This window comes from Salmo trutta, unplaced genomic scaffold (genome assembly GCF_901001165.1).
Source record: "Salmo trutta unplaced genomic scaffold, fSalTru1.1, whole genome shotgun sequence".
Lineage (NCBI taxonomy): Eukaryota > Metazoa > Chordata > Actinopteri > Salmoniformes > Salmonidae > Salmo > Salmo trutta.
Window position 1 is genome coordinate 9,949 of NW_021823130.1, and position 11,698 is coordinate 21,646.

The 11,698-nt window shown below is 46.3% G+C and overlaps 1 long non-coding RNA gene across 1 annotated transcript; it reads right to left on the reverse strand.

Moving 5' to 3' along the window:
• Positions 1-9,192: 9,192 nt before the first annotated feature.
• Positions 9,193-11,269, reverse strand: LOC115189157 (uncharacterized). Its single transcript, XR_003876754.1, has 2 exons — positions 9,351-11,269; positions 9,193-9,311 (listed from the first exon to the last, which is right to left on the reverse strand). It is a non-coding gene; the product is annotated as an uncharacterized LOC115189157 (long non-coding RNA).
• Positions 11,270-11,698: the final 429 nt, after the last annotated feature.

Here is an 11,698-nt window from a genome sequence, read left to right on the forward strand (position 1 = left end):
AAAATGAACCCTCTTTAGAGTCTAAATGATGTCTTCTATAATATTGACGAATATTCGTCCCAGTATGTATATATATTTTTTTTTTCTCACGATCGACCACAGCTATGCTGCCATGGGAACCATAATGTGTATACATCTCAATGAAACTCAGTCACTATGTTGAGGTATCCAAGCTGTACAGTTCCCTGCAAACATTAATGTACAGAATGCCAGAAATGTACAGTCATTCCTGTGCTGGTCTGATGTGTCTCTCTGCTCCGTCTACCTTTTTTTACGAGGTTATTTTTTACTTCCTAGATGATATTTTGTGATGACTATGTCCTATGCAAATATGAAAAAAATGAACAGGATTATACAATATAATGTTATGTTGTCTTAACTTGTATGCATGGATTTGTGAAGTTTACATTTGGTAAATTAAATTCATAAATTTGCATTTTTATGTTTTACGTGTCTTTTTTGGACAGTAGCTTAAATTGATAAATAAGCATTTTAATGTTGGCAGTGTCTTTCTCTGGATGACAGTTTAATTTGTACAGTAATTCATAGCCACATACAGCTCCCACTATATGCCGTTCACGCCGGTTTCATCACCCTGACAACAGACAACTATGGATGCGTCCCAAATGGCGCCTCAATCCTTACTCTGGGCCCTGTAGTAGTGCTCAATGTAGGGAATAGGGTGCCATTTGGGATGAATGAATAGTTATCTGTGCGGTATCCTGGCTGCCAGTCATGATAGGACATACCTGGGCTATTCTTACAGTATATCACTAGGTCACATGATAGGACCCAGCATACCTGGGCTATTCTTACAGCATATCACTAGGTCACATGATAGGACATACCTGGGCTATTCTTACAGTATATCACTAGGTCACATGATAGGACCCAGCATACCTGGGCCCTTCTTACAGTATATCACTAGGTCACATGATAGGACATACCTGGGCCCTTCTTACAGTATATCACTAGGTCACATGATAGGACATACCTGGGCCCTTCTTACAGTATATCACTAGGTCACATGATAGGACATACCTGGGCCCTTCTTACAGTATATCACTAGGTCACATGATAGGACATACCTGGGCCCTTCTTACAGTATATCACTAGGTCACATGATAGGACATACCTGGGCCCTTCTTACAGTATATCACTAGGTCACATGATAGTCTCCTGGCTGCATGACACCACCAGGAACAACTGGGCCCTGGTTACTGGCTACAACTAGAGGCTGGAGTTTCTCCCGGGGAAGAAAAGTCTAGCGGTAGTTCTGACTATGAAGTTGATCCTCCATGCCACATTGGCAGTTCATCTTCATGTCTAGTTACTGGCATAGAGCGGGAATATATTATATCTGAATGGTACTGGGGCAAGGCAACCTGCCAATGTCACTCTGAAAGAAGTCTGTGTCCTCCTCTGTCAAAACCGGGAAATCTTTCTGCTATCACAGCAAAGTGGTCAGATTTAATTAACGGAGCATTGGGTTGCAGGGAGAGGTGGCGGTGACGGAAGAGAGCTGGCAGGGACGGAAGAGAGGTGGCAGGGACGGAAGAGAGGTGGCAGGGACGGAAGAGAGGTGGCGGTGACGGAAGAGAGCTGGCAGGGACGGAAGAGAGGTGGCAGGGACGGAAGAGAGGTGGCAGGGACGGAAGAGAGGTGGCAGGGACGGAAGAGAGGTGGCAGGGACGGAAGAGAGGTGGCAGGGACGGAAGAGAGGTGGCAGGGACGGAAGAGAGGTGGCAGGGGACGGAAGAGAGGTGGCGGGGACGGAAGAGAGCTGGCAGGGACGGAAGAGAGGCTGGCAGGGACGGAAGAGAGGTGGCAGGGGACGGAAGAGAGGTGGCGGTGACGGAAGAGAGCTGGCGGGGACGGAAGAGAGCTGGCAGGGACGGAAGAGAGGTGGCAGGGACGGAAGAGAGCTGGCAGGGACGGAAGAGAGCTGGCAGGGACGGAAGAGAGCTGGCAGGGACGGAAGAGAGGTGGCGGGGACGGAAGAGAGGTGGCGGGGACGGAAGAGAGGTGGCGGGGACGGAAGAGAGGTGGCGGGGACGGAAGAGAGCTGGCGGGGAACGGAAGAGAGGTGGCGGGGACGGAAGAGAGGTGGCGGGGACGGAAGAGAGGTGGCGGGGACGGAAGAGAGGTGGCAGGGACGGAAGAGAGGTGGCAGGGACGGAAGAGAGCTGGCAGGGACGGAAGAGAGGTGGCAGGGACGGAAGAGAGGTGACGAAGAGAGGTGGCAGGGACGGAAGAGAGGTGGCAGGGACGGAAGAGAGGTGGCAGAGATGGAAGAGAGCTGGCAGGGACGGAAGGAGGGTGTTGAAATCATTACATTAATACACTCTATAATACTCAGGTAATAATGCTCACCTCTACGCTCGTGGCGTTAGACTGGATGGTTGGTAATGGATGTATTGACAGTACTGTTAGATTGGATGGTTGGTCATGGATGTATTGACTGTAGTGTTAGATTGGATGGTTGGTCATGGATGTATTGACTGTACTGTTAGACTGGATGGTTGGTCATGGATGTATTGACAGTAGTGTTAGAGTGGATGGTTGGTCATGGATGTATTGACAGTGCTGTTAGATTGGATGGTTGGTCATGGATGTATTGACAGTACTGTTAGATTGGATGGTTGGTCATGGATGTATTGACAGTACTGTTAGATTGGATGGTTGGTCATGGATGTATTGACAGTACTGTTAGATTGGATGGTTGGTCATGGATGTATTGACAGTACTGTTAGATTGGATGGTTGGTCATGGATGTATTTACTGTAGTGTTAGAACTGAGAGTATTGACACACTCCCACAGTGTGTTGACTGGCTGGAGAACTGAGAGTATTGACACACTCCCACAGTGTGCTGACTGGCTGGAGAACTGAGAGTATTGACACACTCCCACAGTGTGCTGACTGGCTGGAGAACTGAGTGTATTGACACACTCCCACAGTGTGCTGACTGGCTGGAGAACTGAGAGTATTGACACACTCCCACAGTGTGCTGACTGGCTGGAGAACTGAGAGTATTGACACACTCCCACAGTGTGCTGACTGGCTGGAGAACTGAGAGTATTGACACACTCCCACAGTGTGCTGACTGGCTGGAGAACTGAGAGTATTGACACACTCCCACAGTGTGCTGACTGGCTAGAGAACTGAGAGTATTGACACACTCCCACAGTGTGCTGACTGGCTAGAGAACTGAGAGTATTGACACACTCCCACAGTGTGCTGACTGGCTGGAGAACTGAGAGTATTGACACACTCCCACAGTGTGCTGACTGGCTAGAGAACTGAGAGTATTGACACACTCCCACAGTGTGCTGACTGGCTGGAGAACTGAGAGTATTGACACACTCCCACAGTGTGTTGACTGGCTGGAGAACTGAGAGTATTGACACACTCCCACAGTGTGCTGACTGGCTGGAGAACTGAGAGTATTGACACACTCCCACAGTGTGCTGACTGGCTAGAGAACTGAGAGTATTGACACACTCCCACAGTGTGCTGACTGGCTGGAGAACTGAGAGTATTGACACACTCCCACAGTGTGTTGACTGGCTGGAGAACTGAGAGTATTGACACACTCCCACAGTGTGCTGACTGGCTAGAGAACTGAGTGTATTGACACACTCCCACAGTGTGCTGACTGGCTGGAGAACTGAGAGTATTGACACACTCCCACAGTGTGCTGACTGGCTGGAGAACTGAGTGTATTGACACACTCCCACAGTGTGCTGACTGGCTGGAGAACTGAGTGTATTGACACACTCCCACAGTGTGCTGACTGGCTGGAGAACTGAGTGTATTGACACACTCCCACAGTGTGCTGACTGGCTGGAGAACTGAGTGTATTGACACACTCCCACAGTGTGCTGACTGGCTGGAGAACTGAGAGTATTGACACACTCCCACAGTGTGCTGACTGGCTGGAGAACTGAGAGTATTGACACACTCCCACAGTGTGTTGACTGGCTGGAGAACTGAGAGTATTGACACACTCCCACAGTGTGCTGACTGGCTAGAGAACTGAGAGTATTGACACACTCCCACAGTGTGCTGACTGGCTGGAGAACTGAGAGTATTGACACACTCCCACAGTGTGCTGACTGGCTGGAGAACTGAGTGTACTGACACACTCCCACAGTGTGCTGACTGGCTGGAGAACTGAGTGTACTGGGAACAGAGGCTGGTACACGGGAGATCAATCTCACTGTGTCTGCATCCCAAATGGCACCCGATTCCCTGTATAGTGCACTACTTCTGACCATGGGACCTGGTAATATAAAGGGAATAGGGTGCCATTTGGGAAACAAACCCCTGAAGTACAAATGTCTCTTATTTCAACAGAGACACGGCGATATAAAAATACTAATCTTTTAATTCCATTTTCTATATGTACTTTCCAATTCCCTGTGACGGCAAGGTTACCCTAATCACCCCTCTATCTATTTCTAGGAACCGATAAGGGATTGTTGGTAAAAAGCCTGTGTTGCAATCAGGGTTTCGTTAGATTAATATTTACTATAGCGTACAAGTGAGGGCAATGCATTTCTATTCAGGTCACACTGATAGTGGTATCCATGCCAAGGTCTCTGTGAGAGAGGGGCCAGAGAGGATTGGAGGACTGGGCACATTCTCACCAGTGTTCACATGAGGGCACATAACTCATGAGGGCACATAACAACTCCTAAGGGCACATAACAGCTCATAACAACTCCTAAGGGCACATAACAACTCATAAGGGCACATAACAACTCCTAAGGGCACATAACAACTCATGAGGGCACATAACAACTCATGAGGGCACATAACAACTCATAAGGGCACATAACAACTCATGAGGGCACATAACAACTCATAAGGGCACATAACAACTCCTAAGGGCACATAACAACTCATGAGGGCACATAACAACTCATGAGGGCACATAAGAACTCATAAGGGCACATAACAACTCATAAGGGCACATAACTCATAAAGGGCACCTAACAACTTATAACGGACACATAACAACTCATAGGGCACATAACAACTCATAGGGAAAATGGTTCCATTTGGGACACAGCCAAGACGTCATAAGGATACATGAGGACGCATAAGTCATAAGGATACATGAGGACGCATAAGAAGTCAATAGGATACATGAGGACGCATAAGAAGTCAATAGGATACATGAGGACGCATAAGAAGTCAATAGGATACATGAGGACGCATAAGAAGTCATAAGGATACATGAGGACGCATAAGTCATAAGGATACATGAGGACGCATAAGAAGTCATAAGGATACATGAGGACGCATAAGAAGTCATAAGGATACATGAGGACGCATAAGAAGTCATAAGGATACATGAGGACGCATAAGTCATAAGGATACATGAGGACGCAGAAGTCAATAGGATACATGAGGACGCATAAGAAGTCATAAGGATACATGAGGACGCATAAGTCATAAGGATACATGAGGACGCATAAGAAGTCATAAGGATACATGAGGACGCATAAGAAGTCATAAGGATACATGAGGACGCATAAGAAGTCATAAGGATACATGAGGACGCATAAGAAGTCATAAGGATACATGAGGACGCAGAAGTCATAAGGATACATGAGGACGCATAAGAAGTCAATAGGATACATGAGGACGCATAAGAAGTCAATAGGATACATGAGGACGCAGAAGTCATAAGGATACATGAGGACGCATAAGAAGTCATAAGGATACATGAGGACGCAGAAGTCAATAGGATACATGAGGACGCAGAAGTCATAAGGATACATGAGGACGCATAAGAAGTCATAAGGATACATGAGGACGCAGAAGTCAATAGGATACATGAGGACGCATAAGAAGTCATAAGGATACATGAGGACGCATAAGAAGTCATATTGATAACTAATAACAACCAGACATTGACACATTGGACTCGTTACGTTTCTCCCTGCCGTCATTTCACCTGAAAATGGACGTTTCATTTCCCTTTATTTCATCCCTCACTTTTTAACCGCTTCTGCTTTTATTCTCTCGCTATTTAGGGCTAATTCCTGCCGTCTGGTTTGCTTAATATAAGAAATTTGAAATGATTTATACTTTTATTATTACTGTCAATACTTAATATTTAAAACCAAATACTTTAAAACTTTTACTCAAATAGTATTTTACCAAGTTACTTCCACTTTTACCATTTTCTATAAAGGTATCTTTACTTTTACTCAAGTATGACAACGAGGACCTTTTTCCACCACTGAGTAGTCCACTGTGGTGAGATGGTTCAGTGCATAAGACTCCTAATCATGGCCAGTTGTGATACAGCCTGGAATCGAACCAGGGTCTGTAGTGACGCCTTTAGCACTGAGATGCAGTGCCTTAGACCACTGCGCCACTCTGGCGCCACTCAGTAGTAGTGCTAACTACTTAGCTAGCTAGTGTTAGTGTGCAGTGGAGCATGAAGAGTTTCTCTTTAAAAACACCTCCAGGCAGTAGTAGTGCTAACTACTTAGCTAGCTAATGTTAGTGTGCAGTGGAGCATGAAGAGTTTCTCTTTAAAAAACACCTCCAGGCAGTAGTAGTGCTAACTACTTAGCTAGCTAATGTTAGTGTGCAGTGGAGCATGAAGAGTTTCTCTTTAAAAACACCTCCAGGCAGTAGTAGTGCTAACTACTTAGCTAGCTAATGTTAGTGTGCAGTGGAGCATGAAGAGTTTCTCTTTAAAAACACCTCCAGGCAGTAGTAGTGCTAACTACTTAGCTAGCTAGTGTTAGTGTGCAGTGGAGCATGAAGAGTTTCTCTTTAAAAGCACCTCCAGGCAGTAGTAGTGCTAACTACTTAGCTAGCTAGTGTTAGTGTGCAGTGGAGCATGAAGAGTTTCTCTTTAAAAACACCTCCAGGCAGTAGTAGTGCTAACAACTTAGCTAGCTAGTGTTAGTGTGCAGTGGAGCATGAAGAGTTTCTCTTTAAAAACACCTCCAGGCAGTAGTAGTGCTAACTACTTAGCTAGCTAGTGTTAGTGTGCAGTGGAGCATGAAGAGTTTCTCTTTAAAAACACCTCCAGGCAGTAGTAGTGCTAACAACTTAGCTAGCTAATGTTAGTGTGCAGTGGAGCATGAAGAGTTTCTCTTTAAAAACACCTCCAGGCAGTAGTAGTGCTAACTACTTAGCTAGCTAGTGTTAGTGTGCAGTGGAGCATGAAGCCCATTGTTGAGGAAGGTTCCTGTTACAGTCCTGTGTTATTGTACTGATCAGAGGTTAGAGAACGAGTTCACATGGGTTTAAACCACAGTCAGGGCCACGTGAGGCGACAGGTCAGAGAGCTGGGTCAGCGTCTGAAATGGCACCTTATTCCCACAGGGCTTTGGTCAAAAGTAGTGCACTAAATAGGGAATAGGGTGCCATAGGGCTCTGGTCAAAAGTAGTGCACTATATAGGGAATAGGGTGCCATTGGGGACACACCCTGGGTCTATGAGCTTGGTGGAATGAAGCCTCATGGTAAAGACTGGGACTTCCTGTCTGGGTAACCCTTTATGACAAATGGTCACGAGAATGGAGGAATGGAGCAGTATGGGCACTTCCTGTCTGGGTAACCCTTTAGGAGAAATGACCATGAGAATTCAGCAATGGGGCAGTATGGGGACTTCCTGTATGGGTAACCCCCTGCTCCATTCCTCCATATTAATGCCCATGATTTTCGAATGAGATGCTCGACGAACACGTGTCCACATACTTTTGTCCATGTAGTGATATTTCTCCTTGGGAAATCGACTAATCCCTGCTTAGTAAATATTGTTTTACATGGAGTTTTACAGCCTCTGGGCCATCCTAGGTTCTCCTGCTACTTTGAAAAGAGAAGCAGAACTCCTGGAACTAATGTCGGCTCAGTGGGAGAGCTAGGCTAGAGTTAGCTGGACCTGAGGGACAGAGGTACTAGGGTGGTACTAAGGTGGTACTAAGGTGGTACTAAGGCGGTACTGTGGTGAGGTGGTACTAGGGTGGTACTAAGGTGGTACTAGGGTGGTACTAAGGTGGTACTGGGGTGAGGTGGTACTAAGGTGGTACTAAGGTGGTACTAAGGTGGTACTAGGGTGGTACTGTGGTGAGGTGGTACTAGGGTGGTACTAGGGCGATACTGGATTGAGGTGGTACTAGGGTGGTACTGGGGTGAGGTGGTACTAGGGTGGTACTAAGGTGGTACTAGGGTGGTACAGGTGTGAGGTGGTACTAGGGTGGTAGTAAGGTGGTACTAGTGTGGAGTGGTACTAGGGTGGTACTAAGGTGGTACTAGGGTGGTACAGGTGTGAGGTGGTACTAGGGTGGTATTAAGGTGGTACTAGTGTGGGGTGGTACTAAGGTGAGGTGGTACTAGGGTGGTACTAAGGTGGTACTAGGGCGGTACTGTGGCGAGGTGGTACTAGGGTGGTACTAAGGTGGTACTAAGGTGAGGTGGTACTAGGGTGGTACTAAGGTGGTACTAAGGTGAGGTGGTACTAGGGTGGTACTAAGGTGGTACTAAGGTGAGGTGGTACTAGGGTGGTACTAAGGTGGTACTAAGGTGGTACTAGGGTGGTACTAAGGTGAGGTGGTACTAGGGTGGTACTAAGGTGGTACTAAGGTGGTACTAAGGTGGTACTAGGGTGGTACAGGTGTGAGGTGGTACTAGGGTGGTACTAAGGTGGTACTAAGGTGGTACTAAGGTGAGGCGGTACTAGGGTGGTACTAAGGTGGTACAGGTGTGAGGTGGTACTAGGGTGGTACTAAGGTGGTACTAGGGTGGTACTAAGGTGGTACTAGGGTGGTACTGGGGTGAGGTGGTACTGGGGTGGTACTAAGGTGGTACTAGGGTGGTACTAAGGTGGTACTAGGGTGGTACTGGGGTGAGGTGGTACTAGAGTGGTACTAAGGTGGTACTGGGGTTGTACTACAGTAAAGTTGATAAATTCCAGTAACATTTCCAAAATTCCCAGAAGTCCTGGTAGGAATATTCCTGGAATCAGGAGGGAATATGCAGGAAAACCGGTAATCCCCCCAACCAGAATTTCAGTAAAACCTGTGAATGGTGGGAAATACATTTGCTGGAATTTTGCTGCCCTAGTTGGTACTGGTGATATTCTCCCACACAGAAACATTTTACAGTATTCAAACATTTCTCAAAAGTGAAAAACAACAAACAAGAGACAGAAACGTGAGACAGGTATAAATGATTGTTATAATAATTGTTTAAGATATGAACACATCCCACTGCATGGGCTATATGAACCACACACTACCTCTCACAAGGTAAGACAAAAACTAACTCTGCACATCACCTCATCCACTCAGTGGTAGGTATTGGTGCTGCACGTCACCTCATCCACTCAGTGGTAGGTATTGGTGCTGCACGTCACCTCATCCACTCAGTGGTAGGTATTGGTGCTGCACATCACCTCATCCACTCAGTGGTAGGTATTGGTGCTGCACATCACCTCATCCACTCAGTGGTAGGTATTGGTGCTGCACGTCACCTCATCCACTCAGTGGTAGGTATTGGTGCTGCACGTCACCTCATCCACTCAGTGGTAGGTATTGGTGCTGCACGTCACCTCATCCACTCAGTGGTAGGTATTGGTGCTGCACGTCACCTCATCCACTCACTGGTAGGTATTGGTGCTGCACGTCACCTCATCCACTCAGTGGTAGGTATTGGTGCTGCACGTCACCTCATCCACTCACTGGTAGGTATTGGTGCTGCACGTCACCTCATCCACTCACTGGTAGGTATTGGTGCTGCACGTCACCTCATCCACTCACTGGTAGGTATTGGTGCTGCACATCACCTCATCCACTCAGTGGTAGGTATTGGTGCTGCACGTCACCTCATCCACTCAGTGGTAGGTATTGGTGCTGCACATCACCTCATCCACTCAGTGGTAGGTATTGGTGCTGCACGTCACCTCATCCACTCACTGGTAGGTATTGGTGCTGCACATCACCTCATCCACTCAGTGGTACAGTAGGTTAAGCTTTGTTTCTTGTCTTTTTAAATATCACAACAGTGCTTTCTTTGAATAAAGGTTTGGATAGTCCAATTTTCAAAGGTCTCTATCGTTGTTATTGCAATTTAAGGGCAAACTAAGACACTAAAAAAAGTAACATTTGGCTTCATTGACATGTACCCTATATAGACATTGTACTGAAACACAGCTGATTGATTGAAACAATAGGTGGTCGTCTATACCAGTGGTTCCCAAACTGTCGTCCCGTCGTCCCCCCCCCCCCCGCCCGAGGGGTCGGCAGCGGCAGCGAGGGTTCGGCCCCCTCAATTTAAAAAAAAAAAATATATTTTTTAAAGGAATTCAGTCCAGCTTTAAACTTAAATCCTGAAAGTTCTAATAGTAGAATGTACAAGGTGACATTTCTAAACTGGGTATAACATCATCAGTTCCTCTTGTAATGTTAGTCATTGTACACATTAGAGAGATATTTATAACTAGTCAGGAATGGCCAGATCAATCAGCCCATGTCACTCTTTTTATTCACTTTTTTTAGCCCATAAATATTGTTGTAGTTTTTGAGTCACTCCAATATCGCATGAATACACATTAGACATGGTAAAATGTATAGAATTGCAAGAAAATGGGCATGAAACGGCAACATTTTCCTTGCACCCCCATGACAAAATGTGTAGAATTGCAGGAAATAAGCTTTAAACCTGCTAAATTCTCTCCACCAACAAGCGGGGTGTCAACAGTTTGTGTCATGAACAGTGCTGGTGACCATAGAAATAAACATGGCGCTAGGGGGGACGGTGGCGTGGGACGGGACGGTACGGGACGGGGTACGGGATGTTACCCAACGCTGGAAGGGGGGCTCCGAGGGAAAACGTTTGGGAACCCTTGATCTATACCAACAACAGAACACAAGGACAATTTATTATTATTGCAAATCAAAGACGTGAAAGTCGATGCCAAACCATTGTTGACAACCCCTAAACCCCCCGAATAGGTCAACTGAGGTATTTCAGATTAGACTCACACACACACACACACACACACACGCACGCACACACACACACACACACACACACACACACACACACACACACACACACACACACACACACACACACACACACACACACACACACACACACACACACACACACACACACACACCTTGCCATCTTGCTATAGATAGATCTATAAGTTCAGGCCCCGGCTCTGCATATACATACAATATGACCATTATGTACAGTGGGGGAAAAAAGTATTTGATCCCCTGCTGATTTTGTACGTTTGCCCACTTACAAAGAAATGATCAGTCTATAATTTTAATGGTAGGTTTATTTGAACAGTGAGAGACAGAATAACAACAACAAAATCCAGAAAAACGCATGTCAAAAATGTTATAAAATGATTAGCATTTTAATGAGGGAAATAAGTATTTGACCCCTCTGCAAAACATGACTTAGTACTTGGTGGCAAAACCCTTGTTGGCAATCACAGAGGTCAGACGTTTCTTGTAGTTGGCCACCAGGTTTGCACACATTTCAGGAGGGATTTTGTCCCACTCCTCTTTGCAGATCTTCTCCAAGTCATTAAGGTTTCGAGGCTGACGTTTGGCAACTCGAACCTTCAGCTCCCTCCACAGATTTTCTATGGGATTAAGGTCTGGAGACTGGCTAGGCCACTCCAGGACCTTAATGTGCTTCTTCTTG